This window comes from Triticum aestivum, chromosome 2B (assembly GCF_018294505.1).
Source record: "Triticum aestivum cultivar Chinese Spring chromosome 2B, IWGSC CS RefSeq v2.1, whole genome shotgun sequence".
Classification (NCBI taxonomy): Eukaryota; Viridiplantae; Streptophyta; class Magnoliopsida; order Poales; family Poaceae; genus Triticum; species Triticum aestivum.
Window position 1 is genome coordinate 403,609,002 of NC_057798.1, and position 23,509 is coordinate 403,632,510.

A 23,509-nucleotide genomic window follows, 5' to 3' on the forward strand; every position below is an offset into this window, starting at 1 on the left:
ATGCTCAATCATTGATCCATTCATGAAACACACTCGAATATTAGCTACACCAAATGCTCAAATACGATCATAGTGCCCCTTAGTTGGTGATTTATAAGAGAAGATGGAGACTCAAATTCAAAATAAAAATTGCATAAGTAAAAGAAAGGCCCGTCGCGGAGGGAAGTAGTGATTTGTAGGGGTGTCAGAGCTCAGAGCTTAAATTGAGAGATAACATTATTTTTGAGAGGCATACTTTTCCTACCAACGAAAACGACTTGGAGCATCCCAACATTTTCCATGCTAGATACATCATAGGCGGTTCCCAAACAGAAAATAAAGTTTATTCCTTTTTCCACCATAACTTTCACTTTCCATGGCTAGCCGTATCCACGGGTGCCCTCCATACCAACACTTTCCAAGGAATTTATTATTTGATAACATAAAGTAAAATCATTTATTCATTTCGGGATTGGGCATCCCTAGTAACTTTGTCATACTCTCATGCAATGACAAGTGAATAAACACTCATTGTGAGAATAACACATCTAGCATGGAAAATATTTGCTACCCTTTACCGCCTTGCGAGTAGTAGAGTACACAAAAGAGAAATGTATTTTGAACATTAGAGATGGCACATGCAAATTTTCTTAGAACAACATGGAAATACCGCATATAGGTAGGTATAGTGGATTCATAAAGCAAAACTGGTTTAAAGGGTTTTCGATGCACAAGTAGTGATCATACTTAGTGCAAAATGAAGGCTAGCAAAAAGATAGAGAAGCGACCAACCAAAAAGTGAAAAATCTCGTACCCAAGCATTAAGCATAAGTAACACCGAATAATGCACCATAAGTAGGATATAAACTTCATTGCATAACTATTGACTTTCGTGCTTGCATAGGGAATCACAAACCTTAACATCAATATTCTTACTAAAGCACAATTACTCATCAACATAGCTCACATATCATATCATCATATCTCAAAACCATTACTAAGAATCAAGTTTATTTTATCCAATGAAATTCATGAAAGTTTTTATTATATCCTCCTTGGATATCTATCACTTTGGGACTATTTTCATATGTTGCTTTTGATAAGCTCAAACAAATATAAGTGAAGAACATGAGCATAAGTTTTTTCTTTATCTTGAAATAATCAAATTGGATCAAGAGAAAATTTCTTCAAAATTTACTAACTCCCTAATAAATCTAAGTGAAGCATGAGAGCATTTCTCCAGAATTAACAAAGCACACCGTGCTCAAAAAGATATAAGTGAAGTACTAGAGCAAGTCCATGGCTCTAAAAATTTAAGTGGAGCATAGGAGCAAGCATAGCATAATTTTTGGATCTCTTAAAAGGGTGTGTCCAGCAAGTATTCAACAATTAAAACACAAAGCAACACAAGCAAAGACTCATATCATACAAGACGCTCCAAGCAAAACTCATATCATGTGACGAATAAAAATATAGTTTGAAGTAAAATACCGATGGTTGTTAGAAGAAAGTGGGGATGCCACTCAGGGCATCCCCAAGCTTAGTTGCTTGATACTTATTTGAATATTATCTTGGGGTGCCTCGGGCATCCCCAAGGTTAGCCTTTTGATTATCCTTATTCCTTCATCCATCGTAAGATAAACCAAAACTTGAAAACTTCAATTACACAAAACATAAACAAAACCTTCATGAGATCCGTTAGTATAAGAAACCAAACCACTACTATAAGTACTGTATCAAACCTATTCTTATTCTGTTTTTGCATTATATCTATGGCAAAAACTCATCAAAGAAAACCATAGAATCATCAAAACAAGCACACAGCGCAAAGAAAACAGAATATGTCAAAAATAGAACAGTCTGTAGCAATCTGAAAATTTAGAATACTTATGTAATTCCAAAAATTATGAAATAAATTGGTGCACGTGAGGAATTTGTCTATTAATATTCTTCAAAAATAATCAACTTAAAATCACTCTTCTGTAAAAAAAATGACAACGAATCTCGTGAGCGCAAAAGTTTCTGTTTTTCAGCAAGATCAAATAAACTTTCACCCAAGTCTTTCCAAAGGCATTTCTTGGCACAAACACTAACTAAAACACACAAAAACAATCATAACAGTAGCATAATTATGCTAGCACTCAAGAACAGAAAGCAAAAAGCAAAAATAAAGCTTATTCTTTGAGTTTCCTCCCAACAAGCGCTATCGTTTTACGCCCCTAGCTAGGCATAACGCGTAGGATCTAAGTTTTGTCATTCTTATCCTTGTTTCCTTTGGAAGTATTTGTGTTGGGAGGCTTCATAAATAAGACATAAAACACATTATCCATTGAAACCTTAGCACTATCAAGTTGCTTTTTTATCATAACCCCTTTGATTTCCGGCAGTGATCCAAGAATAGTGTTGATTCACATCATTTAAAACTTTTGGATCATATATAAAACGGGGACTTGCTTTTTAAGATTCTCATCAAATATTTGGTTATCTCCAAGGAAATGTCTCAAAGCATAATCACTATAATAAATAATTTCATCAACCATGGGTTTTCCATGATTCACGCCATAAAAATCAAAGATATCCCTAGCTTCCCGTATTATGTAGTCAAATTCATTCATCAAAACAAGAGTGGCTAAGTTTTTAGCTTTAGGATCTTTTATGACGGGAAACTTGTAGAAAAATCTTTGCAAGGTAGGATGAGTATGAATAAATCTAGTTTCAAGTTTCAAGACAAGTGCCGAGATAGCTTCTGCATAAGTTTTAATCCTTTTAAGTATAGGGATATCATCAAGACTTAATTTTCCGATACAATTGAAAAAATCTTGGATATATTTTTTCCCATAAAATTCCCTTGCCCCAAAACAAAAATTTTGGCATCCAGATTACCCGTACGCTCCACTTTAGGAGTTAGGTCATCATCTATTTCTGCCATACGAAAGTCACTCATGGTGATAAGTTCAAGCAATTAAAGGATCTGACGAGAAAACGGTGAACGAAAAAGAGGGCGAATAAAACGGCAAATTTTTGTGAAGTGGGGGAGAGGAAAACGAGAGGCAAATGGCAAATAATGTAAATTGCGAGGACATGACATTTGTGATTAGGAACCTGGTTGATGTTGAAGATCCTCCCCGGCAACAGCGCCAGAAATTCCTTTTGATGTCTGCTCGAACTACGTTGGTATTTCCCCAAAGAGGAAGGGATGATGCAGTATACCGACGGTAGGTATTTCCCTCAGTGATGAGATCAAGGTTATCAAACCAGTAGGAGAACCTCTTCACACCATGTAAACAGCACCTGCACACAAATAACAAATACTCGCAACCCGACGTGTTAAAGGGGTTGCCAATCCCTTTCGGGTACGGTGCCTCATATAGGCAAATAACGTGAGGTAAAAGGTGGTAGATAGGATAAATAGATCGCGGAACAAATAAATTGCAGCAAGGTATTTTTGTATTTTTGGTTTAATAGATCTAAAAATAAATGCAAGATAAAATAGATCGCAAAGGCAAATATGATGAAAAGAGACCCGGGGGCCGTAGGTTTCACTAGTGCTTTCTCTCGAGAAAAATAGCAAACGGTGGGAAAACAATTACTGTTGGGCAATTGATAGAACTTTAAATAATCATGACGATATCCAGGAGATGATCATTATATAGGTATCACGTCCAAGATTAGTAAACCGACTCCTGCCTGCATCTACTACTATTACTCCACACATCGACCGTTATCTAGCATGCATCTAGTGTATTAAGTTCATGTGAAAACGGAGTAATGCATAAGAATGATGACATGATGTAGACGAGATCCGTTTATCTATTGCGGCAGATATAGATCTTATCTTGTTATCCTTAGTAGCAATGACACATACGTGTCGGTTCCCCTTCTGTCACCGGGATCAAGCACTGTAAAATCGAACCCACTACAAAGCACCTCTTCCCATTGCAAGATAAATAGATCAAGTTGGCCAAACAAAACCCAAATATCGGAGAAGAAATACGAGGCTATAAGCAATCATGCATATAAGAGATCAAAGAAGACTCAAATAACTTTCATGGATAAAAACATAGATCTGATCATAAACTCAAAGTTCATTGGATCCCAACAAACACACCGCCAAAAGACTTACATCATATGAATCTCCAAGAGACCATTGTATTGATAATCAAGAGAGAGAGGAAGCCATCTAGCTACCGACTACGGACCCGTAAGTCTACAAAGAACTACTCACTCATCATAGGAGAGGCACCAATGGAAGTGGTGAACCCCTCCATGATGGTGTCTAGATTGGATCTGGTGGTTCTGGACTCTATGGCAGCCGGATCAATATTTCATCGGCTCCCCTAGGGTTTCTGGAATATTGTGGTATTTATAGAGCAAATAGGCGGTTCGGGCGGCACCCGAGGTGGCCACAACCCACCAGGGCACGCCTGGGCCTCCTGGCGCACCCTGGTGGGTGTTGCTCCCCTCGACCAACCCCTCAGGTGCTTCCTTGGCCCATTGGCTTTCTTCTGGCCCAAAACATTCCTCCAGGAGGTGCATTGCGTTTGGACTCCATTTGATATTGATTTCCTGCGATGTAAAAAACATGCAGAAAACAGCAGCTGGCACTAGGCACTATGTCAATAGGTTAGTACCAAAAAATGATATAAAATGACTATAAAATGATTGTAAAACATCCGAGAATTATAATATAATAGCATGGAACAATCAAAAATTATAGATACGTTGGAGACGTATCAGCATCCCCAAGCTTAATCCCTGCTCGTCCTCGAGTAGGTAAATGATAAAAACAGAATTTTTGTTGTGGAATCCTGCCTAACATGTTCATCACATTCTTTTCTCTATAGCATGGACGTATGGACTTTTATATGATTCAAAGCAATAGTCTAGTTTTGACATGAAGACTTTATACTCATAAGGAATCATCCGTATTGAAGCCCATGAAGACAAGGAGTATGGCGCTTTACTACAGAGACTTAAGGGCCCAGAGCCCAAAGGCGGATTAGGGCCCGTAGACAAAAACCGCCATAGGATATGTAACTTGTGTTGTAAGATAGGGAAAGGTAGAAACCGAGTCATACACGTGTATGAGCCGGCTCGGGATTCTGTAAACTGCCGGGCATCACCCTGTGTGTATATAAAGGGACGACCCGACGGCAGTTCAGGGACAAGAAACAACAACTCGAGAGATAGGTAAAGCGGATTCGCTCCCTGTTCATCGAGACCCCATCAATTCCACCACAACTGAATGGTAGGCTTTTACCTTCACCGTAAGGGGCCGAACTAGTATAAACTCCCCGTGTCCTTTGTCTGCTTTAACCCCTTTAAGCTAATCTCGTTGCGATGGCTCCACGACTAAGTCCTCACACTAGGACATCTGACGTGATAATTCCACGACACATAGCATAATTTTTGGCTCTCTTAACAAGGGTGTGTCCAGCAAGGATTCAACACTTAAAACACAAAGCAACGCAAGAAAAGACTCATATCATACAAGACGCTCCAAGCAAAACTCATATCATGTGACGAATAAAAATGTAGTTTGAAGTAAAATACCGATGGTTGTTAGAAGAAAGCGGGGATGCCACTCGGGGCATCCCCAAGCTTAGTTGCTTGCTACTTCTTTGAATATTATCTTGGGGTGCCTCAAGCATCCCCAAGGTTAGCCTTTTGCTTATCCTTATTCCTTCATCCATCGTAAGATAACCCAAAACTTGAAAACTTCAATCACACAAAACTCAAACAGAACCTTCGTGAGATCCTTAGTATAAGAAACCAAACCACTACTATAAGTACTGCAGCAAACCTATTCTTATTTTATTTTTTTCATTATATCTACTGTATTCCAACTTTTCTATGGCAAAAACTCATCGAAGAAAACCATAGAATCATCAAAACAAGCACACAGCGCAAAGAAAACAGAATCTGTCAAAAACAGAACAGTCTGTAGCAATCTGAAAATTTAGAGTACTTATGTAACTCCAAACATTATAAAATAAATTGTTGGACGTGAGGAATTTGTCTATTAATCTTCTGCAAAAATAATCAACTAAAATCACTCTTCTGTAGAAAATGACAACGAATCTCGTGAGCACAAAAGTTTCTATTTTTCAGCAAGATCAAATAAACTTTCACCCAAGTCTTCCCAAAGGCATTGCTTGGCACAAACACTAACTAAAACACAAAAAAACAATCATAACAGTAGCATAATTGTGCTAACACTCAAGAACATAAAGCAAAAAGAAAAAATAAATTTTATTCATTGGGTTGCCTCCCAACAAGCGCTATCGTTTTACGCCCCTAGCTAGGCATAACGCGTAGGATCTAAGTTTTGTCATTATTATCCTTGTTTCCTTTGGAAGTATTTGTGTCGGGAGGCTTCGTAAATAAGACATAAAACACATTATCCATTGAGACTTTAGAACTATCAAGTTACTTTTTATCATAACCCCTTTGATTTCCGGCAGTGATCCAAGAATAGTGTTGATTCACATCATTAAAAACTTTTGGATCATATCTAAAACGGGGACTTGCTTTTTAAGATTCACGTCAAAGATTTGGTTATCTCCAAGCAAATGTCTCAAAGCATAATCACTATTATAAAGAATTTTATCAACCATGGGCTTTTCACGATTCATGCCATAAAAATCAAAGATTTCCCTAGCTTCCTGCATTATGTAGTCAAATTCATTCATCAAAACAAGAGTGGCTAACTTTTTAGCTTTAGGATCTTTTATGACCGCTAACTCATACAAAATTATTTGCAAGGTAGGATGAGTATGAATAAATCTAGTTTCAAGTTTCAAGACAAGTGCCGAGGTAGCTTCCACATAAGTTTTAGTCCTTTTAAGTATAGGGGTATCATCAAGACTTAATTTTCCGACACAATTGAAAAAATCTTAAATATGTTCTTTTCCCATAAAATTCCCTTGCCCCAAAACAAAAGTTTTGGCATCCATATTACCCATACGCTCCACTTTAGGAGTTAGACCATCATCTGTTTCTGCCATACCAAAGTCACTCATGGTGACAAGTTCAAGTAATTAAAGGATCTAACGAGAAAACGGCGAAGGAAAAAGAGGGTGAATAAAAGGCAAATTTTTGTGAAGTGTGGGAGAGGAAAATGAGAGGCAAATGGCAAATAATCTAAATTGCGGGGAGATGAGATTTGTGATTAGGAACCTGGTTGATGTTGAAGATCCTCCCCGGCAACGGCGCCAGAAATTCCTTTTGATGTCTCCTAGAACTACGTCAGTATTTCCCCAAAGAGGAAGGGATGATGCAGTATAGCGACAATAGGTATTTCCCTCAGTGATGAGACCAAGGTTATCGAACCAGTAGGAGAACCTCTTCACACCACGTAAACAACACCTGCACACAAATAACAAATACTCGCAAACCGACGTGTTAAAGGGGTTGTCAATCCCTTTCGGGTACGGCGCCTCAAGTAGGCAAATAACGTGAGGTAAAAGGTGGTAGATAGGATAAATAGATCGCGGAACAAATAAATTGCAGCAAGGTATTTTTGTATTTTTGGTTAAATAGATCTGGAAATAAATGCAAGAGAGAATAGATCACAAAGGCAAATATGATGAAAAGAGACCTGGGGGCCGTAGGTTTCACTAGTGGCTTCTCTCTAAAAATAACAAATGGTGGAAACTACTGTTGGGCAATTGATAGAACTTCAAATAATCATGACGATATCCAGGCAATGATCATTATATAGGCATCACGTCCAAGATTAGAAGACCGACTCCTACCTGCATCTACTACTATTACTCCACACATCGACCGCTATCCAGCATGCATCTAGTGTATTAAGTTCATGAGAAAACGGAGTAATGCAATCAGAACAATGACATGATGTAGACGAGATCTGTTTATCTATTGCGGCAGATATAGATCTCATCTTGTTATCCTTAGTAGCAACGATACATATATGTCGGTTCCCCTTCTGTCACTGGGATCAAGCACTGTAAGATCGAACCCACTACAAAGCACCTCTTCCCATTGCAAGATAAATAGATCAAGTTGAACAAACAAAATCCAAATATCGGAGAAGAAATATGACGCTATAAGCAATCATGCATACAAGATATCAAAGAAGACTGAAATAACTTTCATGGATAAAAACATAGATCTGATCATAAGCTCAAAGTTCATCGGATCCCAACAAACACACCGCCAAAAGACTTACATCATAGGGATCTCCAAGAGACCATTGTATTGATAATCAAGAGAGAGAGGAAGCCATCTAGCTACTGACTACGAGCCCGTAGGTCTACAAAGAACTACTCACGCATCATAGGAGAGACACCAATGGAAGTGGTGAACCCCTCCATGACGGTGTCTAGATTGGATCTGGTGGTTCTGGACTCTGCGACAGCTGGATCAATATTTTGTCGACTCCCCTAGGGTTTCTGGAATATTGTAGTATTTATAGAGCAAAGAGGCGGTTCGGGGGGCACCCGAGGTGGGCACAACCCACCAGGGCGCGCCTGGGCCTCCTAGCGCACCCCGGTGGGTGCTGCTCCCCTCGAGCAGCCCCTCAGGTGCTTCCTTGGCCCATTGGCTTTCTTCTGGCACAAAAAAATTCCTCCAGGAGTTGCATTGTGTTTGGACTCCGTTTGATATTGATTTCCTGTGATGTAAAAAACATGAAGAAAACAACAATTGGCACTGGGCACTATGTCAATAGGTTAGTACCAAAAAATGATATAAAATGACTATAAAATGATTGTAAAACATCCAAGAATGATAAGATAATAGCATGGAACAATCGAAAATTATAGATACATTGGAGACGTATCACAAACCAACCTGAGAAATCCACACCACCCCGAGGTGCCGACCAAATGGGCAGCTCCACCAATTGGCATGGTGAAACTGAATACTGATGCGGCCTCTTTGTTGGAATCGGGACAAAGCTGGGCAGGAATCGTGGCACGGAATAATATGGGGTTCATATTTTATTCGGCCAGCAAAACAATGAACACATGCAAGTTAGTGGAAGAAGCAGAGGGCATTGCAATCCTATTGGGCCTGACAGCACTATCACGTCCGTAAAGAGGACTGGTCATTGTTGAGACTGACAATGTTGTAATGGAAGATGAGCTGAAGGGGAGACACTTGTCGCTCATAATGGTTCTGGTTGGTGGGTGAAATAAAGGAAGCAATGCAGATCTTCAGTTCTATTCAAATCAAGGCTGTCAAGAGAATTCAGAATAGTCTTGCTCATGAGCTTGCCTGAAGAGCCAGGCATATTAGGGACTGCATGATGACCGCGGACGTGCCAGAAGCGCTACGACCACTGATGCTATCTGAATACACACTTTGATGTTTGTTGGTTGTATTGTTGGTAGTCATCCTAAAAAAATCAATAGTTGTACCTTTTTTCTTCTTCTAGAGATTGAGATTTTCTCATGCAAAATAAAAGGCTACTACCTACCATGGTAACACTAATTACAGAGCAAAGGTAGCAGGCTTCATTAAAGAGAATGCAATGTTCACATATACTCCCTCCATCCCATAATATAAGACGTTTGCAAGCTATGTTAGCTTGCAAAAACGTCTTATATTATGGACGGAGGGAGTATTATGAAACGACAACATTAGAACTTCAAAAACCCTAGTTTGGATGCTTTGCAACTGGGATGTGTCCAAGTAGTAAGGGGTAATGTCAATGTCTTTTCTTAGATGACTGAGTGTCACCCTCGTAGCCACTGTAATATGCAAGGTATACAACCAAAGTTTATTCACTATAAACACCAAACAACTTATGCAAACCATGAATATAAACACAATGATGAACATGGAGAAATATCTTCATCACAGTTGCAACATAGCTGTGGCCCATAAACATAGAAACAACACGTGTAGCAATCGAAGAACAAGACAACATTTTAGGAGGAGTCAAGAGTGATATGACAATGCTGTCGGAACCAACCACATCACAGGTATTGGAAATTTTGTCAGGGAGGCATTCTGTTTGGATCAATTTGGGTAATGGACGATGGTATAATTAATAGCTAGTGGATGCTATGGAAGAATTGTAAATAATTTGATAGATGCATGATTTTTTTTATTTACACTAGAAAATTGCACGAGTGTTGCAACAATGTTGATTATTGTGTTGCATATTCCACATGTGCACACACTCAGCTTGACTAGGTGGTCCTTGCTGACTCATACATTTAGATCTTATTGGTATGCTTCAACCGAGCTTACAAACGGGACCCTTTGACAGGGAGTAGTTGCAGGCAATGACCTTGACAATAGGAGGGGAAGAAGAGCTTGGGGACAATGGAGATGTATGGAGTCGATCTTCAACTAGAATAATGGAAGATGGAGGTGAGGGGGAGGGTTTGATGGTTAGGTTGGAGAGCGAACAACTGTGGAGGTGGTCTAAGCTTCGACTGATGTGAAGTAGATGGAAGTGGAAGTCGACAAGGGCAGGAAGCTAGGACGGTAGGACAAAATGGTAGCAGTCCATGACTCGTCAACATCGACACAACTCATGTTGACGAGGAAACCGGGAGGATGGCTAGTCGAAACCCTAGTGCCTCTCTCTCTCTCTCTCTCTCTCTCTCTCTCTCTCTCTATGTGTGTGTGTGTGTGCGCGCGCGCGCGTGTGCGTGCACGTGCGCGCGATGTGTCGGGGGAATTACCCGCGGCTAGACCCGAATTTGGGGTTAAGTCATCTCTTGAGTTAAGTCATTTCTGGAATTAACTCATCTCTGGAGTTAAGTCGACTGGCTACAATCTTGACCTGGCCTATTACAAGACAAGTTTTCTGACTCTGAAGATAAGTTGTCTCATAGATGAGTCAGCTCACAGAACTAATCTGGCTCACGGATGAGCAGGCTCATGGAGATGAGCCGACTCATGGATAAGTGGGCTCACGGATGAGCTGGCTCACGGAGTTAAGCAGCCTCACGGAGATAAGCATGCTCTGGAGACGAGACCCAACTTAAGGATAAGTCCCAACCTGGAGAGACAAGTACTGGTTTCCAGGAGTCCAAATACAAGACGGAGAACCCCGACTTGGATGACACGGAAGACTTAGAGTAGGACTCTGAAAACGGGTATTACCCGGAATCTCTTGTAACCACACGGACTCAACTATTATATAAAGGGAGTCCCTGGGTCATCAGAGGATAGGGTTCGAGACAAATGTGTTGATAGCTCTCGAGATAGAGGCAGAGAAATAGTGCCCTTGTAATCAAGACCATGATGATTGATACGTCTCCAACGTATCTATAATTATTGATTGTTCCATGCTATTATATTACCCCTTTTGGATGTTTATGGGCTTTATTTTACACATTTATATCATTTTTGGGACTAACCTACTAACCGGAGGCCCAACCCGTATTGCTGTTTTTTTGCCTATTTCAGTATTTCGAAGAAAAGGAATATCAAACGGAGTCCAAACGGAATGAAACCTTCGGGAGCATGATTTATGGAACGAACGTGATCCGGAGAACTTGGAGTACAAGTCAACAAGCGAACAAGGCGGCCAGGAGATAGCAGGGCGCACCCACCCCTATAGGGCGCGCCCCTGTCTCCTGGGCCCCACAGGCGGCCACCGACATACTCCTTCCTCCTATATATACCTACGTACCCCAAAAACATTCAGGGAGCCAACGAAAAACAATTTCCACCGCCATAACATTCTGTATCGGCGAGATCCCATCTTGGAGCCTTTGCCGGCACTCCGCCGGAGGGGGAATCGACCACGGAGGGCTTCTACATCAACACCATAGCCCCTCCGATGAGTTGTGAGTAGTTTACCATAGACCTTCGGGTCCATAGTTATTAGCTAGATGGCTTCTTCTCTCCTTTTGGATCTCAATACAATGTTCTCCCCCTCTCTTGTGGAGATCTATTCGATGTAAACTCTTTTTGCAGTGTGGTTGTCGAGATCCGATGAATTGTGGGTTTATGATCAAGTTTATATATGAGAAATATTTGAATCTTCTCTGAATTCTTTTATGTATGATTGAGTTATCTTTGCAAGTCTCTTTGAATTATCAGTTTGGTTTGGCCTACTAGATTGATCTTTCTTGCCATGGGAGAAGTGCTTAGCTTTGGGTTCAATCTTGCGGTGTCCTTACCCGGTGACAGAAAGGGTTGCAAGGCACGTATTGTATTATTGCCATCGAGGATAAAAAGAAGGGGTTTATATCATATTGCTTGAGTTTATCCCTCTACATCATGTCATCTTACTTAATGCGTTACTCTATTCTTATGAACTTAATACTCTAGATGCATGCTGGATAGCGGTCGATGTGTGGAGTAATAGTAGTAGATGCAGGCAGGAGTCGGTCTACTTGTTGTGGAAGTGATGCCTATATACATGATCATGCCTAGATAATCTCATAATTATTCGCTTTTCTATCAATTGCTCGATAGTAATTTGTTCACCCACCGTAATACTTATGCTATCTTGAGAGAAGCCACTAGTGAAACCTATGGCCCCCGGGTCTATCTTTTACCATATAAGCTTTCAATCTACTTTTATTTGCATCTTTACTTTTTGCATCTATATTATAAAATACCAAAAATATATTTATCTTATCATATTATCTCTATTAGATCTCACTTTCGCAAGTGGCCGTGAAGGGATTGGCAACCCCTTTATTGCGTTGGTTGTGAGTTCTTTGTTTGTTTGTGTAGGTGCGTGGGACTTTTGAGGAGCCTCCTACTGGATTGATACCTTGGTTCTCAAAAACTGAGGGAAATACTTATGCTACTATTGCTGCATCACCCTTTCCTCTTCAAGGAAAACCAACACAAGCTCAAGACGTAGCAAGAAGGATTTCTAGCGCCGTTGCCAGGGAGGTCTTCGCTCAAGTCAAGACATGCCAAGTACCCATCACAAACTCATCTCCCTCGCATTTACATTATTTGCCATTTGCCTCTCGTTTTCCTCTCCCCCCACTTCACCCTTGCTATTTTATTTGCCCTCTCTTTCCCAATCTTCTCTCTCTCTTTTTCGCTTGCCGTTTTTCTGTTTACTTGTGTGTTGGATTACTTGTTGCCATGGCGCAAGATAATACCAAATTGTGTGATTTCTCCAATACCAATAATAATGATTTCCTTAGTACTCCGATTGCTCCTCTTAATGATGTTGAGTCTTGTGAAATCAATACTGCTTTGTTGAATCTTGTTATGAAAGATCAATTCGCCGGCCTTCCTAGTGAAGATGCCGCTACTCATCTAAACAACTTTGTTGATTTGTGTGATATGCAAAAGAAGAAAGATACGGATAATGATTTTGTTAAATTGAAGTTATTTCCGTTTTCACTTAGAGATCGTGCTAAAGTTTGGTTTTCGTCTTTGCCTAAAAATAGTATTGATTCTTGGAACAAGTGTAAAGATGCTTTTATCTCTAAATATTTCCCTCCCGCTAAGATTATCACTCTTACGAATGATATTATGAATTTTAAACAACTTGATCATGAGCATGTTGCCCAATCTTGGGAAAGAATGAAATTGATGATTCGCAATTGCCCTACTCATGGTTTGAATTTATGGATGATCATACAAAATTTTTATGCCGGTTTGAAATTTGCTTCTAGAAATCTTTTAGATCCGGCAGCGGGAGGCACGTTTATGGAAATCACGTTAGGAGATGCCACAAAACTTCTTGATAATATTATGGCTAATTATTCTCAATGGCACACCAAAAGATCTTCTAGTAAAAAAGTGCATGTTATAGAAGAAATCAATGTTTTGAGTGGAAAGATGGATGAACTTATGAAGTTGTTTGCTACTAAAAATACTCCTCTTGATCCCAATGATATGCCTTTGTCTACTTTGATTGAGAATAATAATGAATCTATGGATGTGAATTTTGTTGGTAGGAATAGTTTCGGAAACAATGCTTATAGAGGAAACTTTAATTCTAGACGTTCCCTAGTAATTCCTCTAATAATTATGGAAATTCCTACAATAATTCTTATGGTAATTTTAATAAGATGCCCTCTAATTTTGAGAATAGTGTGAAAGAATTTATGATTTCTCAAAATAATTTTACTACTTTGCTTGAAGAAAAATTGCTTAAAGTTGATGATTTGGCTAGGAACGTTGATAGACTTTCGCTTGATGTTGATTCTCTTAAACTTAGATCTTCTCCTCCTAAGCATGATATCAATGAGTCTCTCAAAGCAATGAAAATTTCCATTGATGAGTGCAAGAAAAGAACCGCTAGATTGCGTGCTAAGAAAGATTGCTTTGTAAAGTCATGTTCTTCTAGTTTCCATGAAAATAATGATGAAGATCTTAAAGTTATTGATGTGTCTCCTATTAGATCTTTGCTTTGCAATATGAATCTTGATAATAATGGGACTGGAGATGAGTCCACTTTAGTTAGAAGGCATCCCAAGAATTTGGAGTTTTTAGATCTTGATGCTAAATTTGGTAAAAAGTGGGATTGGAGAGGTCATGACTTTAAATAGTATTGGACCCACTATCTCGGATTTTAAGGAATTTGATTATGATAATTGTTCTTTAGAAGGTTGTATTTCCTTGTTGCAATCCGTTATTAATTCTCCTCATGCTTATAGTCAAAATAAAGCTTTTACCAAACATATGGTTGATGCCTTGATGCAATCTTATGATGAAAAACTTAATTTGGAAGTTTCTATACCTAGAAAACTTAATGATGAATGGGAACCTACTATAAAGATTAAAATTAAAGATCATGAGTGTTTTGCTTTGTGTGATCTGGGTGCTAGTGTTTCCATGATTCCGAAAACTTTATGTGATATTCTAGGTTTCCATGATCTTGATGATTGCTCTTTAAATTTGCACCTCGTGGATTCCACCATTAAAAAGCCAATGGGAAGGATCAATGATGTCCTCATTGTCGCAAAATAGAAATTTGGTGCCCGTAGATTTTATCGTTCTTGATATAGATTGCAATCTTTCTTGCCCTATTATTCTTGGTAGACCTTTCCTTAGAACGATTGGTGCGATTATTGATATGAAGGAAGGGAATATTAGATTCCAATTTTCATTAAAGAAAGGCATGGAGAACTTTCCAAGAAAGAAATTCAAATTACCTTATGAATCTATCATGCGAGCTACTTATGAATTTAGTGCCAAAGACGACACTACTTAGATCTATCTTCGCTTTATGCCTAGCTAGAGGCGTTAAACGATAGCGCTAGATGGGAGGCAACCCAATTTTATTTGTGTTTTTTGTTTTTGTTTATGTTTAGTAATAAATTTTTGCATCTACCTTCTGTTTAGATGTGTTTTTATGTTTTAATTAGTGTTTGTGCCAAGTAGAACCTATAGGATAACCTATGATGATAGTTGATTTGATTCTGCTGAAAAACAGAAACTTTGCACACACTAAATTAGTTTTGTTAAATAACAGAAACGTGATTTTGCGTTGATTCTTTTTGCTACTGATCAACAGATAAATTTTCCAGGACTTCCTATTTTTATAGGATTTTTAGAGTTCCATAAGTTTGCGTTAGTTACACATTGCTACAGATTGTTCTATTTTTGACAGATTCTGTTTTCCGTGTGTTGTTTGCTTATTTTGATGCATCTATGGCTAGTAAAATAGTTTATAAACCATAGAGAACTTGGAATACAGTAGGTTTAACACCAATATAAATAAAGAATGAGTTCATTACAGTATCTTATGTGGTGGTTTTGTTTTCTTTACTAACAGAGCTTATAAGATTTCCTGTTGAGTTTTGTGTTGTGAAGTTTTCAAGTTTTGGGTAAAGCTTTGATGGACTATGGAATAAGTAGTGGCAAGAGCCTAAGCTTGGGGATGACCATGGCACCCCAAGATATTCAAGAATAGCCAAAAGCCTAAGCTTGGGGATGCCCCGGGAAGGCATCCCCTCTTCGTCTTTGTTCATTGGTAACTTTACTTGGAGCTATATTTTTATTCGCCATATGATATGTGTTTTGCTTGGAGCGTCGTGTATTATATTAGTCTTTGCTTTTTTAGTTTACCACAATCATCCTTGCTGTACACACCTTTTGGGAGAAGCCCACTTGATTAGAATTTGCTAGAATACTCTATGTGCTTCACTTATATCTTTTAGAGCACGGCGGTGGCTTAATTTTGTAGAAATTGCTAGTCTCTCATGCTTCACTTATATCATTTTGAGAGTCTTTTAGAACAGCATGGTATTTGCTATGGTTATTAAATTGGTCCTAGAATGGTAGGCATCCAAGTTGGGTATAATAAAAACTATCATAGGAAGTGAATTGGATGCTATGATCAATTTGATACTTGATAATTGTTTTGAGATATGGAGGTAGTGATATTAAAGTCGTGCTAGTTGGGTGATTATGAATTTAAAGAATGCTTTTGTTGAAGTTAGCAAGTCCCGTAGCATGCATGTATGGTTAAAGTTGTGTAACAAATTTGAAACATGAAGTGTACTTGGCTTGTGCATCCTTATGAGTGGCGGTCGGGAACGAGCGATGGTATTTTCCTACCAATCTATCCCTCTAGGAGCGTGCGCGTAGTGCTTGATTTTTGATGACTTCTAAATTTTTGCAATAAGTATATGAGTTCTTTTGACTAATGTTGAGTCCATGGATTATACACATTTTTACCTTTCCACCATTGCTAGCCTCTTCGGTACCGTGCATTGCCCTTTCTCACCTTGAGAGTTGGTGCAAACTTCGCCGGTGCATCCAAACCCCGTGATACGATACGCTCTATCACACATAAACCTCCTTATATCTTCCTCAAAACAGCCACCATACCTACCTATTATGGCATTTCCATAGCCATTCCGAGATATATTGCCATGCAACTTTCCACCATTCCGTTCATCATCATCATGACATACATTACTTTTGTCATATTGCCATTGCATGATCATGTAGTTGACATCGTATTTGTGGCAAAGCCACCATGCATAATTTTTCATACATGTCACTCTTGATTCATTGCACCATCCCGGTACACCGCCGGAGGCATTCATATAGAGTCATATCTTGTTCTAGTTTTGAGTTGTAATTCATATGTTGTAATCAACGAAAGTGTGATGATCATCATTATTAGAGCATTGCCCAAAAAGAAAAGAAAAAGAAAGGCCAAAGAAAAAAAGAAAGGCCAAATAAAAAAAAAGAAAAGAAAAAAAGAAGAAAAAAAATATAAAAATAAAAGGGGCAATGTTACTATCTCTTTTTCCACACGTGTGCTTCAAAGTAGCACCTTGTTCTTCATGTAGTGAGTCTCATATAGTGTGCTTCAAAGTAGCACCATGTTTTTCATATAGTGAGTCTCATATGTTGTCACTTTCATATACTAGTGGGAATTTTTCATTATAGAACTTGGCTTGTATATTCCTACGATGGGCTTCCTCAAATGCCCTAGGTCTTCGTGAGCAAGCAAGTTGGATGCACACCCACTAGTTTTTCTTTTGTTGAGCATTCATTTATAGCTCTAGTGCATCCGTTGCATGGCAATCCCTACTCCTCATGTTGACATCAATTGATGGGCATCTCCATAGCCCGTTGATTATCCTCGTTAATGTGAGACTTTCTCCTTTTTGTTTCTCCACACAATCCCCATCATCATATTCTATTCCACCCATAGTGTTATATCCATGGCTCACGCTCATGTATTGCATGAAGGTTGAAAAAGTTTGAGATTATTTAAGTACGAAACAATTGCTTGGCTTGTCATCGGGGGTGTAGAATTTGGGAACATCTTTGTGTGACGAAAATGAAGCATAGCCTAACTATATGATTTTGTAGGGATGAACTTTCTTTAGCCATGTTATTTTGAGAAGAAATGATTGCTTTGATTAGTATGCTTGAAGAGTTACTATTTCTTTTATCAATATGAACTTTTATTTTGAATCATTTGGATCTGAACATTCATGCCACAATAAATAAAATTACATTGAGAATTATGCTAGGTAGCATTCCACATCAAAAATTCTGTTTTTATCATTTACCTACTCGAAGACGAGCAGGAATTAAGCTTGGGGATGCTTGATGCGTCTCCAACGTATCTATAATTTTTTGATTGTTCCATGCTATTATATTACCCCTTCTGGATGTTTATGGGCTTTATTTTACACATTTATATAATTTTTGGGAGTAACCTACTAACCGGAGGCCCAACCCGTATAGCTGTTTTTTGCCTATTTCAGTATTTGGAAGAAAAGGAATATCAACCGGAGTCCAAATGGAATGAAACCTTCGGGAGCGTGATTTTTGGAACGAACGTGATCCGAAGAACTTGGAGTGCAAGTCAAGAAGCGAACGAGGCGGCCAGGAGATAGCAGGGCGCGCCCACCCCTATAGGGCGCGCCCCTGTCTCCTGGGCCCCACAGGTGGCCACCGACGTACTCCTTCCTCCTATATATACCTACTTACCCCGAAAACATCCACAGAGCCAACGAAAAACAATTTCCACCGCCATAACCTTCTGTATCCGCGAGATCCCATCTTGGAGCCTTCGTCGGTGCTCCGCCGGAGGGGGAATCGACCACGGAGGGCTTCTACATCAACACCATAGCCCCTCCGATGAGTTGTGAGTAGTTTACCACAGACCTTCGGGTCCATAGTTATTAGCTAGATGGCTTCTTCTCTCTTTTTGGATCTTAATACAATGTTCTCCCCCTCTCTTGTGGAGATCTATTCGATGTAAACTCTTTTTGCGGTGTGTTTGTCGAGATGCGATGAATTGTGGGTTTATGATCAAGTTTATCTATGAGAAATATTTGAATCTTCTCTGAATTCTTTTATGTATGATTGAGTTATCTTTGCAAGTCTCTTCGAATTATCAGTTTGGTTTGGCCTACTAGATTGATCTTTCTTGCCATGGGAGAAGTGCTTAGCTTTAGGTTCAATCTTGCGGTATCCTTACCTAGTGACAAAAAGGGTTGCAAGGCACGTATTGTATTGTTGCCATCAAGGATAAAAAGATGGGGTTTATATCATATTGCTTGAGTTTATCCCTCTACATCATGTCATCTTTCTTAATGCATTACTCTGTTCTTATGAACTTAATACTCTAGATGCATGCTGGATAGTGGTCGATGTGTGGAGTAATAGTAGTAGATGCAGGTAGGAGCAGTCTACTTGTTGCGGACATGATTCCTATATACGTGATCATGCCTAGATAATCTCATAATTATTCGCTTTTCTATCAATTGCTCGACAGTAATTTGTTCACCCACCGTAATACTTATGCTATCTTGAGAGAAGCCACTAGTGAAACCTATGGCCCCGGGGTCTATCTTTCATCATATAAGCTTTCAATCTACTTTTATTTGCATCCTTACTTTTTGCATCTATATTATAAAATACCAAAAATATATTTATCTTATCATATTATCTCTATCAGATCTCACTTTCGCAAGTGGCCATGAAGGGATTGACAACCCTTTATTGCGTTGGTTGCGAGTTCTTTGTTTGTTTGTGTAGGTGCGTGGGACTTTTAAGGAGCCTCCTACTGGATCGATACCTTGGTTCTCAAAAACTGAAGGAAATATTTACACTACTATTGCTGCATTACCCTTTCCTCTTCAAGGAAAACCAACGCAAGATCAAGACGTAACAATGATCAATAGAAATCAAGCAAGATGTAGGCTCTTACCTCCACTGTGAGGGGCAAAACCTGGGTAAAACTCATGCCTTCTTGTTTTCGATCAACCCCATCCAAGCTACGACCTAGTTGTGATGGCCTCACGACTAAGTCCTTTTATGAGGACATCTGTCGTGACAAAACCACGACAGTTGGCGCCCACCATGGGGCCTGCACTCAAAGGTGTTGTGTTCTTTGAGGGAGCTCTCCCAGGGATCGAGAAAATTCACGGTCGTCCGAATAAGGGAAACCCAGGTCAAGGAAAGTACAACTCAAAATCTATCTCAAGGAAAGTCCAGCTCAAGGAAAGTCCAGCTCAAAATCTGGCTCAAGGAAAATCCGGATTGTGCTCAAAATCTAGCTTGTCACCAAAATCCGGCTTGTGCTCAAAATCTGGCTTGTCACCAAAATTCGGCTTGTGCTCAAAATCTGGCTTCTCATCAAAATCCGGCTTGTCGCCAAAATTTGGCTTGTCACAAAAAATCCGGCTTCTCACCAAAATTTGGCTTGTCACTAAAATCTGGCTTATTCCCAAAGTCGCCATGATGCTCAGTTCAAACATGGGTATCCTGCCATATTGGCAAAAAATAAAGGTTGCCAAAGAGAACTAGTTGCCATATGCACAGTTCAAACATGGGTATCCTGGCTTATTGGCTCATCATATTATGATCAATGGAATAAAGCGGGCTTATCTGGACCCTAGATGTTTTGCAGTAGTAGCATTGTCTCCTATATATCCTGCTGAGTATTTCCATGGTCATATGGTCACTTGGGGGCTTCCAACTCATCGAGTTTAGCTAATAACATCCCTCTTGACCCGGCATATGCCACCACAACACTTGGTTAGACCTGCCTATTAGCTTAACGCTACTCCGAAAAGGTGACCCGGTTGTAACTTTTATAAGTCAATCACATTGACGCCTATCACGGACTTTGTTGACCCTGAACTTATCAAAGTTAAAACACCGGCTTAAGTCACATGAGAGCCAGCCTTCAGAGAGCTAGGATAAACCATAAGGCTACAAGGCCTGCTTCACAGAAGCAAATCAGGTTCGAGCCTCGGAAGCCGGTCTTTATGTCGTGTCTCGAAAGCCGACTTGTTATTTATTTTTTTGTGTCATATGCTATTTATTTCTCTCTATACATATATACCTATCTATCTATGCATTTTATTTGCATGTATCAATTTTTCTAAATTCCCAGGTTACAAATCCGCTGGGTCACATATAATGCCGAGTCATTTAAATTGATTGGGTTTTGGGTTATTCAACATGTGCTTTGTAGAAAACTACAATACCTATGGATTTCTCCACACATATTTGTCGGGCTGCATTGCAAGTCTTAAGCTATCACTTTGTTCTACTCTTAAAGACTTGGGGCTACATTGTCTGAAGTTTTATAAGTATAAGACAAATACAAGTCCCAGGTTGCTGCAGGCAAGACAACCCGACACTTGGGGGCAACACAGTCAAGATATTATTTTCATGCAAAGCACCAAGTCATCATGAACTGATAAACTCGAAGCTTGGGGGCTACAAGTAATATGGGGATAAAAAACAGAAGAACACCTTCAAACTCTTAGTTTTGAGCAAGTTGGGTCTCATTTTCTTGGTTGAAGCTTGCAAAGTTTATCTCCTCTAAGTTATTCATAGAAAGCACTAGAAGCTAGCTCAACGTCTGATGGGTTATTATTTTTGATATTTTTTCTGCGAGGAATTAGCGTCAGCAAGTTGACTGTGAAACCGGCCTGTCGATATGACAAAAGAGACCCAGACGTCCCCGGAGCCAGTTCATGAATAAGTGGCCATTTAAGCGAGCCGATCACTTAAATGTACTAATCATTCTTATTTTAGAAGCTTAGCATGAATACACACCAAGCATGTATTCAAGATAACCTGGGGGCTAATGTCGGGGGAATTACCCGCGGCTAGAACCGGCTTTGAGGTTAAGTCATCTCTGGAGTTAAATCATTTTTGGAGTTAATTCATCTCTGGAGGTAAGTCGACCGGCTACAATCTTGACCCAGTTACAATCTTGACCCGACCTATTACAAGACAAGTTTTCTGACTCTGAAGATAAGCCGGCTCACGGATGAGCCAGCTCACGGAGCTAATCTGGCTCATGGATGAGTAGGCTCATGGAGATGAGCCGGCTCATGGATAAGCAACATCATGGATAAGCAGGCTCATGGAGATGAGGCAGCTCATGGATAAGCAGGCTCACGAATGAGCCAGCTCACGGAGTTAAGCGACCTCACGAAGTTAAGCGGACTCATGGAGATAAGCATGCTCTGGAGACAAGACCTAGCTTGAGGATGAGTTCCAACCTGGAGAGACAAGTCCTCGTTTCCAAGAGCCCAAATACACGATGAAGAACCCCCGACTTGGATGACACAGAGGACTTAGAGGACTTAGAGTAGGACTCCGACTACGGTTATAACCGGAATATCTTGTAACCCCACAGACTCAACTATTATATAACGGGAGTCCCTGGGTCATCAGAAGGATAGGGCTCGAGATAGATGTTTTGATAGCTCTTGAGACAAAGGCAGTGAAATAGCGCCTTGTAATCAAGACCATGATGATCAATAGAAATCAAGAAGGATGTAGGCTTTTACCTCCACCGCGAGGGGCCAAACCTGGGTAAAACTTGCGTCTTCTCGTTTCCGATCAACCCCATCCAAACTATAACTAGTCGCAATGGCCTCACGACTAAGTCCTTTTTTGAGGACATCTACCATGACAAAACCACGACAAGATGCGAAGGAATGAGGAGGGTGTTGGGGAACGTAGTAATTTCAAAAAAAAATCCTACGCACACGCAAGATCATGGTGATGCATAGCAACGAGAGGGGAGAGTATTGTCCACGTACCCTCGTAGACCGTAAGCGGAAGCGTTAGCACAACGCGGTTGATGTAGTCGTACGTCTTCACGGCCCGACCGATCAGGCACCGAAACTATGGCACCTCCGAGTTCTAGCACACGTTCAGCTTGATGACGTCCCTCAAACTCCGATCCAGCCGAGTGTCGAGGGAGAGTTCCGTCAGCACGACGGCGTGGTGATGATCTTGATGTTCTACCGTCGCAGGGCTTCGCCTAAGCACCGCTACGATATTATCAAGGTGGACTATGGTGGAGGAGGGCACCGCACACGGCTAAGAGATCCAAGGGATCAATTGTTGTTCTGCCTAGAGGTGCCCCCTGCCCCCGTATATAAAGGAGCAAGGGGGGAGGGGGCGGCCGGCCTAGAAGGGGCGCGCCAAGGGGAGTCCTACTCCCACCGGGAGTAGGACTCCCTCCTTCCTTGTTGGAGTAGGAGAAGGGGGAAAGAGGGGGAGAGGAGGAAGGAAAGAGGGGCTGCACCCCTTGTCCAATTCGGACCAGAGGGGGGCTGCGCGCCTCCTTCCTTTCGGCTTCTCTCCTCAATTCCCGTATGGCCCAATAAGGCCCATATACTCCCCGGCGAATTCCCGTAACTCTCCGGTACTCCGAAAAATACCCGAATCACTCGGAACCTTTCCGAAGTCCGAATATAGTCGTCCAATATATCGATCTTTACATCTCGACCATTTCGAGACTCCTCGTCATGTCCCCGATCTCATCCGGGACTCCGAACTCCTTCGGTACATCAAAACTCATAAACTCATAATATAACTGTCATCGAAACCTTAAGCGTGCGGACCCTGCGGGTTCGAGAACAATGTAGACATGACCGAAACATGTTTCCGATCAATAACCAATAGCGGAACCTGGATGCTCATATTGGCTCCCACATATTCTACGAAGATCTTTATCGGTCAAACCGCATAACAACATACGTTGTTCCCTTTGTCATCGGTATGTTACTTGCCCGAGATTCGATCGTCGGTATCTCAATACCTAGTTCAATCTCGTTACCGGCAAGTCTCTTTACTCGTTACGTAATGCATCATTCTATAACTAACT